At 42.9% G+C, this 13,077-nt stretch overlaps 1 long non-coding RNA gene across 1 annotated transcript; it reads right to left on the bottom strand.

The window, feature by feature from the left end:
- Window positions 1-1,440: 1,440 nt before the first annotated feature.
- LOC118253792 (uncharacterized) lies at window positions 1,441-10,131 on the bottom strand. Its single transcript, XR_004780530.1, has 3 exons — window positions 10,113-10,131; window positions 8,822-8,921; window positions 1,441-1,710 (listed from the first exon to the last, which is right to left on the bottom strand). It is a non-coding gene; the product is annotated as an uncharacterized LOC118253792 (long non-coding RNA).
- Window positions 10,132-13,077: the final 2,946 nt, after the last annotated feature.

Below are 13,077 nucleotides of genomic sequence, written 5' to 3'. Positions count from 1 at the left end.
AATTGTTCGAGAACAGTTCATCCATGTGAAAAACATAACCCTTATATGGCTGCCAAATTCAGTAAAGCCTAGTATGATCAGTTATGTAAGTGCCAATCCTAAAACTTGAAGCTGCCTGGAGGCAGTTTCAACCTATACACCCCATTTTTTCTAAAGCTACAAAATATTTGGTAGAGATGTTAGTTGCTTGTTTATATCAGCTTTTTCTTTTTCTTTCTTTCTTTTTCTTTCTTTCTTTCTTTCTTTCTTTCTTTCTCTCTCTCTTTCTTTCTTTCTTTTTCTTCCTTTCTTCCTTCTTTTCTTTTTCTTTCTTCCTTTCTTTTTCTTCCTTTCTTCCTTCTTTTCTTTTTCTTTCTTCCTTTCTTTTTCTTCCTTTCTTCCTTCTTTTCTTTTTCTTTCTTCCTTTCTTTCTTTCTTTCTTTTCTTTCTTTCTTTTTTCTTCCTTTCTTTCTTTCTTCCTTTCTTCCTTTCTTCCTTTCTTCTTTTCTTCCTTTCTTTTTCTCTTTCTTTCTCTTTCTTTCTTTCTCTCTCTCTTTCTTTCTTTCTTTCCATCTTTCTTTCTTTCTCTCTCTCTCTTTCTTTCTTTCTTTCCTTCTTTCTTTCTTTTTCTTTCTTTCTTTTTCTCTCATTCTCCCTTTCTCCCTTTCTCTTTCCTTCTCTCTTTCTCTCTCTTTCTCTCTCTCCTCCCTCCCTCCCTCCCTTCCTTCTTTCCTTCCTTCTTTCCTTCCTTCCTTCCTTCCTTCCTTCCTTCCTTCCTTCCTTCCTTCCTTCCTTTCCTTTCCTTTTTTTTCCCCTGCTTATTGTAAACTTAAAAATACAGTAAAAAATAAAAAAATAAAAACACAATTAAAAAGAAAAAAAGGTGTAGACGTGTGTATCTGGCAAGTTCTACAAAATCAACACCTAATTCCAGGAGTTGGGATAGGGACACCATATGATGCAAAGAGACCTGAAAGTGACTGAACACTTACAGGAAAATCATGTACTTTCATATGTTTTATGGTACATCTAGTTAAACATAATCCATGGATTTTCATACTGTACCAGGATCAGCTGAAGGTCATTTCTTGAACTGTCATACCCTGCTGTTCTAAGACAGCTCTGTGATTGCTTGAGAAATTTCTCAGATACAAAATATGTATTCATTTATGTACAATATATTCAGATATATAAATATATATGTATAAAGGAGTGTACAAATATATCTAAACATTTATTTACATGTACATGCAGTATTTTATGTCTAACTATATATATAAACATTTATAAAAATACAGAAAAAAAAAATATATATAATCGATGAAAGCATAGGTATGAAATGCATAAAGCATTATTTAATAAGAGCTGTTAGAATGAATAATGAACATTTAAATGTGAATAGCAAGTAATTAAGTGGAAGTAAAAGATCAAGTCAAGGTCTCACCTTTGACCCGGCTGCAGAAGAAGGCCCACATGTCTGGTGGGGGGATGACTTCAACAGGTCTGTGGGGTACCAGAAGGGTGGGGGACCACGCCTGAGGACTACAGCTCCCTCCTAGGAAGCCCACCAGGGAGCCAACAGGGCAGACCTCAACACATGAGAAGTTACCAGTCCAGTGCACTGCATGGTGAGGCCCCCATGCCCCAGCTCAGCACAACAGGTTGGCCATGAGAGGTTACTGGAGCAGGCCTGGGGCTTTGCATGGTGCTGAAAAACACAGGTAACACTGTCTGCAAAAGAGGAAAACCAGAGCACAATCCCAGTTTCAGAAGAATATGGATGTGGGAGCAATACGGAAAAGACCTGAAGAGGATCCCCCAGAAAAGACCGGGCAAGCCAGAAGAACTGAGCAATGGGACTGTGAACCACAAACTACATTTTGAGGTCAGTGTCATATAAAAGGAGGGGGGAGGTGGGTTGCAGGGAGCTCTGTTTCCGTGTGATCATAGAGAATCTTACAGTTACCTGTAACACCATTATGAGGTGCAGGCTGATCCTATATGTGTCTATATCCTTAGGCTGATGTTGCAAATAAAGGCTGAGAGCTGGGTATGGCTGTCCTGTTGGATTGTCTGGATTGTTGCAAAGGCAGCAAGGCCAAGGCTTTGGGACACAGACTACAGACCTGTGCTGTCAGAGACACCAGCTACTGCAGAAAGAGCAAGAGGATCACTAAGAGCAATGGGGGTTTTGCAGAGCTGCAGGACTGTGATTTGTTCTGGTACTGAGGAGCAGCCAGCAGGATGCTGCTGATAAAAAGGCAGGCAGTGGCGTAATGACAGAGGCTGTCAGAAGTCAGGTAAGTGGTCATACAAGTGCTGGCTGTGCTGGTAAGTCTGTGGCTATTGTTCAAAGGACACTGAAGGAAAACACAGAGTTACAAACAAGACCATTAATTAGTTCAGCAAAGCCTTGGGGGAGGCAATAGTAAGCAAATGGTTTTAGCGCACAAAAGCCATGATTATTTTTGAGCAAGGAGTATTAGGCAGGGTGGTGGTGATAAAAGAGCTAGGGAGGCATTGACTAAGAAGCCAACAAAGCAGGGGAAACTGTTAAATGGAAAAAATGCTAATTAGGAGAGCTAAAGGAGGGGACATTTAAAAGCCCAGATTTACCTCCCCAGTGTAGCAGGTGTGAAGGAAGCATCACGCTGCCTCGTGGCTCCCATGAAGCATGTTTGGCAGTGAGACTGGCTAATACAGAGGTTTGAGGTGAGGTGATGTGCAGAAGAATACAGATTTGTTAATTTATATCAGGTATCACTGCATGAAGGTTGTGAAACATTTATTCAGAGTATAGAGCAAATTTTTGATCATTTACTCCATTCACAAACCTGGCAATTATGAAGCTGTTCTTCAAGCTGAAGATTCAAGCTGAATCTTGAAGCTGTCAGCCTGATGATTTAAATTCTCCCACTATTAATTTAAACAATGTGAATGCTGCAAAATTTTTAGGTTGGGTCAGTACTCTTCTGCAAAGAAAGAGAGAGTTGTGTTTTGATCACTTTTCACCTCACTGTTGTGACAGTAACAGCCACTTGGGGCAGGGTATGCAGAAACCTGCAGTCTCCCCTGGTGCAAAATTACAGACAAAAAGCAGAGCTATTTAATTGCTCTTGGTAAGAGTGACAATAATCTCTGTTTTGCTGGGATCTTCATAGTGGTTACAGCCAAGAGGAACCTGACAGATTTAGAATTGTTAGACACAGCAAAAGACCTACGTGATGATCCGTGGTGGTCAGTGCACAGGAAGGTCATTTGAAATGATATTTCATTGAGATCTGCTACATGTTAATATACTTATCATTCTCCTATTTGAGTGGTGAAGGGTTTGGCAGATTTTTAATTCAAACACCAGTCTCAGATATCCCAAGAACTGTTTCCTCCTTTTATAGGATAAACATTATTGTGGTATTATGTCTGGAAGGTATTTGGGGTAAGAAACTTTTGTGAGCTTTGTCATACATTGTATAACTATGACCATAGCTGTGAATATTGATGGCTCTGCTTGTCTCATTTAGCCTGGGGACAAGGCTATAGTGCCCTAATTGCAGGCTGTTCTGCAGGTCTGGGGAACACTTACAGAGAGGCACAAGGCCCTGAATGTTAAAAAATAGAAGTATTGTTTGGCTATTTTTTTTGGCTAATGTAGAAAACTAGCATAAATGTAAAATCTGGAAGAACAGAATGCTATAAATGGGCCTGTGATGTAAATCAGTACCAGTGTTTCAACCTTATGATCTAAAATCTAGGGGAAGAGCAAGGCAGTATTATCAATGACATGGAATGTATGCAGGAAGCCACAACACATATCCCAAACTTCATTACATGCCACAGAATTAGCACGGGATGCCCCTTCAGATGTATAAGAAAGGACCGAAAGTAAAATTTTACAAGAATGGGAGTTTAAAGAGATCATGTGTTTTGTGGACTTTATTCAGTCATTTATGGACACACTGTTGAGGAGTTACACTTTCCTAGCACAAAATGCCGAAGGCTATGATATCTCCTTTGTTGTTAGTTTCTAAATGAAGAGAAGGGGAAATGTGCAACTAATCACCTAAGGTAGTAAACTCATGGGCGTAGAGGTACTCAGCCTGAGTGTACATCTCACTGACTACATTTTTAACCCATGAAATGAAGCAGTCTGCACCAAGCTTTGAATATCAAGAGCTGTGAAGGTTATTTCCCACAGTTTTTCAACACTTCCAAAAATTGAGTGGTGGACCCTCTTTTACCAGCAGAATATTATGGGGTGGACAGCATGATGTTTAAAGGGAAAAGTCATTTCTTAGCATGACACAAAAGTAATCAGGAAAGTTTTCTGACTTGCAAAAAAAACATGTTACAATTGCCAAAAAAGATGTAAAACTTCTGAGGGAACTTTGCTGGTCATAAAGGAAGGAAATTATGAGGATTGCATGTTGCATATTCCATGAGGAAAAAGGCAGTGAAAATGTGAAGGTTTATCACTGTAGGGATCCCTTCCAGAACACTACACTGGCCTATACTTGCGTGTCCAGGTACTGATTTATGTTCCTTAAACCTAACACAATTGCATTTCTCTCTCCAGACAGCTATCATCAGAGGAAAAAGAGGTATGCAGGTCCCTCTATTCAAGCACAGAATCATAGAATCACAGAATATCCTAAGTTGGAAGGAAACCACAAGGATCATTGATTCCAAATCCTGGCTACACACTGGACCACCCAAAAATCATATCACATATCTGAGAGCATTGTCCAAATGCTTCTTGATCACCAGCAGGCTCAGTGCCGTGACCACGGACTGCCCTGGGGAGCCTGTCCCAGTGCCCGACCACCCTCTGGGTGCAGAACCTTTCCTTAACACCCAGCCTGACCCTCCCCTGTCCCAGCTCCATGCCATTCCCTCGGGTCCTGTCGCTGTCCCCAGAGAGCAGAGCTCAGCGACTGCCCCTCCGCTCCCCTTGTGAGGGAGCTGCAGGCCACCATGAGGCCTCCCCTAAGCCTGCTCTGCTCTGGGATGGACAAACCAAGGGACCTCAGCTGCTCCTCATACATCCTGTCCTTTGGGCCCTTCACCATCTTCATAGCCCTCCTTTGGACACTCTTCAGTAGTTTTATGATCTTCTTATATTGTGTCACCCAAAACAGCACACAGTATTTGAGGTGAAGCTGCATCAGCGCAGAGCAGAGCAGGACAATCCCCCCTAGACCAGCTAACCGTGCTATGCCTGATGCACCCCGTTTGGGTGCAGCCCTTTTGGCTGCCAGGGCACACTTCTGGTTCATGTTCAACTTTCTGCCAACCAAAACCCTCAAATCCTTTTCTGTGGAGCTGCTCTCCAGCCTCCTTTAGCTTATGTATGTGGCCAGAAAGTAAAAAAGGTCCAAATTGTCACATGTTACAAGCTAGTGAGTATCAAATAGAATCGTACTTCTTGGATGGCTATGCAGTCATACATGGGGTGTTGACAGCTTTTAGATGTAATAGGTGCTTTCTCCATGACTGTATCAAATCCTACCATGAAAATGACTGGCAGGGGCCACATTTGGGTATTTGCATTACACGACACAGTATGGACCATCTAAAGAGAGCAGGTTTAAACATCAGATCTATAAGGGAGCATGATTGGGTAACTCCAACGAAATCAAATGGGGAGCTTGAAGAGTTCTTAGCCAGGGCCAAACTGCCCACAGTGCTGGTCCCCAGAGATGTGCTGTTTGGTAGCAGAACAAATGCCATTTTTTAGCATTACAAAGTCAACACTGAAGAAAAGGTAAGTCAGCATAATTTTGCTAGCCTCTATCCCTTCATCAGTAAAACCAAGCACAACCCTATGTGACCCTGAAGTTATTTTTGAAAGACTTGACACCCTGGTAGCCTTCTTCAGGGTGGTCAAAGTAAAGGTGTATTCACCTTTACTTGTGAGCTCTTTCTCCCTGTAGTATCTATGAGTGTAAATGGCAAGCTACCGTTTCCCTTGTGCTGTACACACGCTGAAAGCAGGCAGGCCTTTGGCACTCACATCAAAGAAAGAGGAACCCTTGTAAGCACCTGGTATTCCTAAGAACTGAACAAGGCTCTAGAGAAGAGTTACAGGATTTGTGACATCACTGAAGTTTGGTATTTTGAACAGAGAGTTAGGAATCGTTTCCCAGATTATATGAAATTCCACCTCTGCCAGAAGCAGGAAGCTTCAGGCTAACCAGCATGGTGCACAGATGATGACAAAAAAAGCTAAAAATGTTGAAGATTACAAGCAGAAAGAAGACATCATTTTGTGGCCTGAGCTACTAGGAAAAACCCTGCCAAATACTAAATTGCAGAACTGTTATTGAGTTCTCTGTGGGGAAAATTTAGACTGAGATCCAACCAACCCAGCATCACCATTGTAAGAGAACCAGATGAGTTGTATAGTTTCTTCTTTTCTCCAGCTTACATGTCCTCCTGTGATTTTATTGATAGGGACATGGCAACTGTTTCTTGGACACCAAAGGAAGTGTGAACCTGGAGAGTAATGCTGAGATTTTTACAGTGTGCTTCACCTTGGCATATGTGTGCCTTGAGCTTTATGATCTTGGTGCCCTGTAAGACCATTGCCTTTATCACACATCTGTGATATTAGTGAATCACACGTGGGACAGGAATCACAGGATCACAGAATTGTAGGGGTTGGAAGGGACCTTGAGAGATCATCGGGTCCAACCCCCCTGCCAAAGCAGGTTCCTTAGAGCAGGCTGCCCAGGTAGGTGTCCAGACGGGCCTTGAATATCTCCAGAGAAGGAGACTCCACAACCTGCCTGGGCAGCCTGTTCCAGTGCTCCGCCACCCTCACTGTGAAGAAGTTCTTTCTCATGTTGGTGCGGAACTTCCTGTGCTCCATCTTTGGCCATTACCCCTTGTCCTGTCCCCACAAACCACTGAAAAGAGGTTGGCCAAATCCCTCTGTCTCCCACACCTCAGGTATTTATACACATTGATGAGATCCCCTCTCAGTCTTCTTTTCACCAGGCTGAACAGACCCAGGTTTCTCAGCCTTTCCTCATAGGGGAGATGCTCCAGGCCCCGTATCATCTTTGTGGCCCTAGCAAGGCCCCAGCTGGCAGCTATTTAGATGAATAACTGGGTGAGCTGCCACCAGATGAGCACATTACAGAGCTTTTGTCCTCAGGCCACAAAACATATGGATATTTGCCGTCTGGAGGCAGGTGTTGTTTAAAGGTTAATTACATTACTCTAAATGCTTTATCATGATCTTGTACAACAAAAGAAGAGTAGTAACTACAAATTTTAAAAGCCTCCCCTATGTTTTTTGATCATGAGCATGCACTGGAAACACCCCTCTTTAACTCTTCCGGTAAGGTCTGGTAACTGTGGGAAATACTGTTTTGTAAAAGTATCTTGGAGAATGCCAACCAGTAGCCAGCTATCTATTATGACTGGGAATGCTGTGTGGTGTGACAGGTGTTGGCAGAAACTGCTCTCTAAATATCCTTTTATCACATTTGTGGGGACTTACCTGGAAGTCTTAGAGATAACCAGTTCTTTCCCCCTAATAAAGCAAGCGTGATTGTTATCAATGATCTGATGAACTCTGCTACTGAGGGTGACAAAAATTGAGATTTTTTTCTCAGTATGTGCATCCTAAGAGTCTCAGCATCCTGCACACGTCCAGAAAGCTTTTTGCCATCATAAAAGGAGCTACACAATCACACACAACACAAAATATGTGATATTAGTAAGAATCCCCAAGATAAGCTCTAGGTTGCATCCCTGGCAAGGCTCTGTTTTTTTCAGAATCATTTGGAGAGGTTATGAAGGTTACACATGGATAGCTGTTTGTCAGTTAAAACACTTCTAACTGAGAGAATTTTTTGGCTAAGGACCAGTCTTTTCCAGCCAGAGTGGATGGCCACTTTGTTGTGGTTTAATGCTGATAAGCAGCTAAGCACCATACAGCTGCTCTTCCACTCCCCCTCCACAGAACAGGAGCAGAAAGTATGATGAAAACAAACTCATGGGTTGAGATAAGGACAGGAAGATTGATGACCAGTTATCATCATGGGCAAAATAGACTCCATTTGTGAAAATTGATTTAATTTATTGTCAATTAATAACAGCACAGAGTAGTGAGAAACTCAAAACAAAATGAAAACACATTCCCCCTCCCCAATCCACTCTTTTCTACGTCATTCCCCTAAGTGGCACAGGGGAATGGGGGCTGTGGTCAGTCCCTGATGCTTTGTCTCCGCTGCTCCCTCACGGTCACTCTGTGCCCGTGCTCCACGTGGGGTCCCTCCCACGGGATGCCGTCCTTCCTGAACTGAGCCTGTGGGGGCTGCCCACAGGCAGCAGCTCTTCAAGAACTGCTCCCACATGGCTCTGTACCACGGGGTCCATCCCCCAGGAGCAAACTGCTCCAGCACGGGTCCCCCACGGGTGGGCGGCAGCTCCCCCCAGACCCCTGCTCCTGCGTGGGGTCCTCTCCACGGGCTGCAGCTCTGGCCCGGGGCCTGCTCCTGCGGGGGCTCTCCATGGGCCGCAGCCTCCTCCAGGCCACATCCACCTGCTCCACCGGGGGCTCCTCCACGGGCTGCAGCGTGGAGATCTGCTCCATGTGGGAGCCATGGGCTGCAGGGGGACAGCCTGCTCCACCAGGGGCCTCTCCACAGGCCGCAGGGGAACTTATGATCCAGTGTCTACAGGGTTGCTTCTCTCAACATTTTCTCACTCTTAACACAGATGTTGCTACAGTGTTTTTTTAACTTTCTCAAATATGCTGTCACTGAAGCACAACCAGTGTCTCTCATTGTCCAGCAGTGGTTTTGCTTTCCAGCTGTATGGAACAGTCTCTTACCTGATACAGGGCAGCTTCTGGACTCCTCTCACAGAGGTCACCCCTGCAGCCACCACTGCCCTTCCTCTCCTTCCCTGCTGTCCAGACCTTGCCACATCAACTACATTTACAAATTGCAAATAAAAATGACTGGTTTCAGCAGTAAATAGTGAAGACAGAGAGTGACAACCCTTGTTGCTATCAGTGCTGACTTGGGAATGCGTTGTCCCACTGTCCCTCCTGGACCTGTTGGTCTGGTCTGACTCCTTGGCAGAGGGAAGCAATACTCTGCACTGCTTCTGATGATCTGATAAAGGTCATTTCTGAAACTGCCCCGTGTACGGTGAAGGGAAGCACTGCATAAACACCCCACCAGATACATGTTTTGAAACAAGTTTGCAGATTCATTACAAGCTTGAGTAATAACCAAAAGTCAAAATCCTGTTCCTTGCAAGGCTACTGTAGGCCTATCTCAATCCAAGTCTACATATCATGGCAGTATTTCCTTAAAGGAGAGCACCAGATAAGGCATTTACTCTGTCATCAGAATTGGATTACATCTACAGTCTATCCAACATCAACTCAAAATCAGAAATGAAGCTTTAGTTTAGTAGACAGGGTGGGATCTGAGTAGGTTGAATGGATACAGTGCACTTCATAGCAAAATGTCCTTTCAATATATTGCATTTTTGGCACCTATATTATAATGTAGTCCCAAGCTACGGACCTACAGACAACAATAAGATGAATGGAAACACTATGGATTGACTATTTGTCTTTCTTCTCTTCATTCCTTAAAAGAAGAATTTTTACTACAAGCTTCTGAAGAGACAGAAAATAATTTTTCCTAAAATAAATAACTAAATAAAATTAGTCGTGTTAATGTGACATGGGCTTACAATTAGTCACAATAAGTCATAGACTCAGAATAAGGATTAGACCAGATCATCTAGGATGCTATTTCTGCAGGGCACTTATGCCTGTTTCCACTGGTGTTGGTGCCAAGATTTCTGTTAATCTCTTAAGCAAGGTGATCTGATCTAGACTGAAGGCAGAAGATTCAAGCCTATTCAGATCCCAAAACTGGAGTTAAAGTTACTCTAATATGCGTATAAAAATTGTGTGCTGCCTCTGCCTGCATAATCCACTGAATCACACTCAGCTCTTTCCCTTTGGGGTTTTGGACAATGTTCCGCCCGGGCCTATTCAACCAAATTCCTATGGGCAATGTGAAAAGATCAGGGTCACAGTCCAGAAGGTTTATGCTGGCTTAATTTTTATTTCTGACTAAATCACATCAGATTTTGTTTACCTGGTGACAGCAATTTTCATTCCTGGCTGCAAAGTTCTCCACTGCAATCGCTTGTAAGTCTTGATAATTCCCTCAAGCCTTGCAAAGGAGCTAGCAAGAAGAACAAATAAATTGTGAATTGCTGCTAGGCATGTGAAACTTGGAGGTCTGAAAGCGCAAGGTTAGATGATCTCCCAGGATACATCTTAAACCCACATTTGAGCCTATTATTTAGTGGAATGAAGCTGGTGGAAGCAGAGGGAAGAAAGATTTAGCTGTTTAAACTAAATAATGAATAGTACGGGAGAAAGGCCACGTTAAAAAAAAAAAAAACAAAAAAAAAAAACAAAAAAAAACAGAGTTTAGAAACATGTACACAGTTAGAAGGCTGGTTCCTTACTTTCATGCCCTTAGCTGTGTCAAGTCTTTTCATTAAAAATTTAAAGATTTAATTGAATTCAATTCTCTTTGGCAGTTAATGATTTGAAAAAATCATACAGCCTTATGAGACACAGGTGGGATGAGGATTGCTATTAGGGTCAACTGACACCACACATTGGGGGTTAAAGAAAGCATGCCCCAATTTGCTTTTTCTTATTCAGGCTTTTTTAATGGAGAGGGGAGAGGGGAGGGGAGGGGAGAGGGAAGGGGAGGGGAGGGGAGGGGAGGGGAGATGGAAGGGGAGGGGAGGGGAGGGGAGATGGAAGGGGAGGGGAGATGGAAGGGGAGGGGAGGGGAGGGGAGGGGAGGGGAGGGGAGGGGAGGGGAGGAGAGGAGAGGAGAGGAGAGGAGAGGAGAGGAGAGGTGGGGGTAGGATTCCTCCTCAAAAGCCAAGTACTCACACAGTCCTCTGCTTCATGGGAATTAATGATCCCCATTCAAAACTCTGCTACATTCAGAGTAGCAGGAAATACTTTGTTGCGATGAAAGGGTGGGTCCCTTTTGACTTCCACAAAGTTTGACTTATTTATGCTAGCAGAGAATTTGGCCCTGAAATTATTAGTTGCATTATGTGTACCTCCCTCTGCCAGAGCAGGATTATTCCCTCATTCAATGCATTTTGCAGTCTAATGTTAAACATGAAATCTTCAGCATTCCATATGACAGGGTTTTCCCTCTGTCTGCCTCTTGGGATGCTAACTCATTAAGAACTTTTTCTGATTGCTCAACTTATGCTGATTTCTCTTTATTACCATCTGACTCCACTAGTCCCAGTTCTACCCCATGGTACCACCCAAAGCAATTCTCCATCCTTTCTTTGTGTGTAAGTCTTGTGTTTCAGGAAAAGGAAAGATCCTCTTTTCATAGAACAAACTTATGCATATCTGATTGTTCTGCAAAATGTTCAACATTTATTATTACAAGAGTTAAAAGTTAATTTAAAAATAAGCAAAATGTCACCTTTGATCTTCTTTATGTGCTAAAGGGAGTACAAAAATTCTTACTGAGCAGGTTGCCAGGAAAAAGGATGTGAAGAAATATAGTATGCTTCTGCCCCTACATGTAGGTGAATGAAGACTGCCAGATGCACCAGAGGCACTCTTTAAAGGGGAACCATAAAGAAAGCAGAAGAGGAGCCTCCTACTTCTCATCTGGAGCTGGAAGTACATTCTGTACACTCCCTGACACTGCTGCTAAATGCCAGAGATTGAACCCTGCTTGTTGAGAAGGATTAGACTAGCAGAGCTCTTAAAAAAAAAAAAAAAAAAAAAAAGGTCGGCGACCCTTTGGCCCATTGTAAGGCCACTTACTTTGGGTTCTCCAAGACTGTGAAGATTCTGCTTTGTGGTCTAATTTTGCTTTGCTTATGTATGTTGAATAGTAATTTACCATTTTTGTATCCCCTCAGAGCTCAATAAGACTACTTATGAAACAAAATAGTATTCCATTGCCAGTAAAGATGGCACACAAAATTGCCCCTGAGCCATCCTTTTAAAAATCCTGTCATTAGACAGCTCAGTAGGAGTTTAGCCAGTATACATACTTTCATACTATCCTGAGTTGCAGAAGCTGGAAGTCCTTCTCAGCTCCTGACACAGTAATTTACATGTTCTTTTTCTAACAAAAATATGCATCTCATGCTCTCTTCTAATAGATCTTTCTAAGCAAATATTTACACCTCTGCAGAATACTACAAGTAGCTCCTACTAATATACTGTGAAATAGGTCAAATTGAATGCAGATTGATGTCTAATATAAAAGTGGGGTCTATAAAGTGAGAAGTTAGAGCACTGTGATTTTGGCTGCAGAGCCTCACTAGACTTGAGCAGCTAAATTGTTGGAGCCCAATTGTTATTCTGATGCCAAACATTTCTTTGCACACTGTTCCTGTGCAGCTCAGGCTCGGCTTTGTCAACATCCCTGTGACTTAGAAGGCACTGCTCCTCCTAGCCTCACATGTTGAAACTGTCCCCTGTTAATGAAGTCATACTGACTGAACATAGCTTGCTCCAAGCGAACACTGATCGCAGGGCACGGGAGACACACAAAGAACAGCCCTGCCCTCCCCGCCCCAGCACACACCATTTTACAGCCCACGGATTTCTAGCAGAGAGAAAATGCAGAAGTGTCACATCTTCCAGTTCTGCTGAGAGGTGCTCCCAGCTTTGCCTCCGGCTGGTCACCACCTGCTGTATGCTTCTGCAGAATAGAAACATGTTTATGAGGCAGGGAATTCAGTTTTTCTTTTTGTATAGATGCCACAGAACAAATTATTTTCAAATACAGCCCCTCCTAGATGAAGGTTTAATATGCATACTGCACAGCCTACAATACAAAGTTAGTAGAATATTCACTCTTTTTAGTGAAAGGTACTTACCATCACAGAGTGCTTGTTTTCTATATTAGGTAAGTTGACATAAAAGCCTATCCATGTTATTAGCCTCTGGGCTTAGCTTCATCAGAAAAATAAAGTTCCTTGAAGTGTACTCTGCAATGATACAGGTATCAGTGATATCATTAGCTTAAATCATGAGGCTTTACCCTT

This window comes from Cygnus atratus, chromosome Z (genome assembly GCF_013377495.2).
Source record: "Cygnus atratus isolate AKBS03 ecotype Queensland, Australia chromosome Z, CAtr_DNAZoo_HiC_assembly, whole genome shotgun sequence".
Classification (NCBI taxonomy): domain Eukaryota; kingdom Metazoa; phylum Chordata; class Aves; order Anseriformes; family Anatidae; genus Cygnus; species Cygnus atratus.
This window is presented reverse-complemented; position numbering and strand designations above follow the sequence as displayed.